We start from the raw sequence: 1,451 nt of genomic DNA, 5'->3' as shown, positions 1-1,451 counted from the left end.
TAAGTGGTCCACAGCAGCTAAGTCTCAAAATATCCAAACTCCTCAGAACTGCCTTTTAAACACATGCCCCAGGTTACTCTAAGTCTCACTGGCTTGCCTGGTACTGGCCCAAAGTCTCTGAGGAGCAGCAGCTCTGGAATAGCTTAGGCCATGGCATGGCACTCTGTCCTACAGGGTCTGAGGTGGGCTAGGAGACACACATCTGGCTGCTCCATGGTACCTGTGTGTTTGTTTAAAATGGTTTTGGAGGCTGCAGGTCTGTGTTGCTGCAGACACGGGTTTCTGTTCTGCAGGATGGGGTTCGTTAAGGTTGTAAAGAATAAGACCTACTTCAAGAGATACCAAGTGAAATTTAGAACAAGACAAGAGGGTAAAACTGATTACTATGCTGGGAAATTCTTGGTAATCCAGAATAAAAATAAGTGCAATACTCCCAAATACAGGATGAGTTTGTGTAACCAACAGAGATATTCGTCAGATTGCTTATGCCCATATAGAAGGGGATATGAGAGTCTGCGCAGCTAATGCTCATGAACTCCCAAAGTATGGCGTGAAGGTTGGCCTGACAAATTATGCTGCAGCACACTGTACTGGTCCACCGATGGCCCAAAGGCTTCTCAATCAGTTTGGCATGGACAAGATCTACGAAGGCCACATGGAGGTGCCCAGCGGTGAATACAACATGGAAAGCATTGATGGTCAACCTGGTGCCTTCACCTGCTCTTTGGATGCAGGGCTTGCTAGATCTACTACTGGAAATAAAGTTTTGGGGTTCCTGAAGGGCACTGTGGATGGAGGCTTGTTTATCCCTCACAGTACCAAATGGGTCCCTGGTCATGATTCAGAAAGCAAAGAATTCAACGCAGAAGTACACTGGAAGCACATCATGGGTCAAAACATTGCAGATGATATGAAGAAGATGAAGATGCTTATAAGAAACAATTTTCTTAATACATAAAGAAGAACATAACTCCAGACATGATGGAGGAGATGTATAAGAGAGAATCCAGTCTATGATAAGAAGCCTAAGAAAGAAGTTAAAAAGAAGGAGAGGAACCATCGCAAAATGTCTCTTGCCCAGAACAAAGATCAGGTAGCTCAGAAGAAGGCAAGCTTTCCTCAGAGCTCAGGAATGGGCTGCTGAGAGCTGATAAACCAAACCACACTTTTCTATGAAGATTTTGCACATAAAGACAGTAATAAAGTTATTGACCAAGCAGTCCCCCAAAAAAGTGGCTTCGGAGGAAGGAAATTATGGGGATACTAAAGCCTACCCCCCAGCCATGCCATGTAATGGTATTACTCTACTATTCACCCCACTACAAGCTAGAAAAGATGCCAAAGCCCAAGTGATAATGTGATTTGCACTTTGAATGAAACAAAAAGATAACTTTTTTTAAAATCCAGGCTGCTGATAAGTGCACCTCAACACCTCATGTGAAAACAGCAAT

General features: G+C 43.8%; 1 pseudogene; it reads left to right on the top strand.

Moving 5' to 3' along the window:
- Positions 1–288: 288 nt before the first annotated feature.
- Positions 289–1,151, top strand: LOC130842347 (60S ribosomal protein L5-like; annotated as a pseudogene).
- The last annotated feature ends 300 nt before the right edge of the window (positions 1,152–1,451 follow it).

The sequence above is a fragment of the Hippopotamus amphibius genome, chromosome X (assembly GCF_030028045.1).
Source record: "Hippopotamus amphibius kiboko isolate mHipAmp2 chromosome X, mHipAmp2.hap2, whole genome shotgun sequence".
Taxonomy (NCBI): Eukaryota; Metazoa; Chordata; class Mammalia; order Artiodactyla; family Hippopotamidae; genus Hippopotamus; species Hippopotamus amphibius.
Note: the sequence above shows the minus strand (reverse complement) of the source record. Positions and strands in the feature narration are given on the sequence as shown.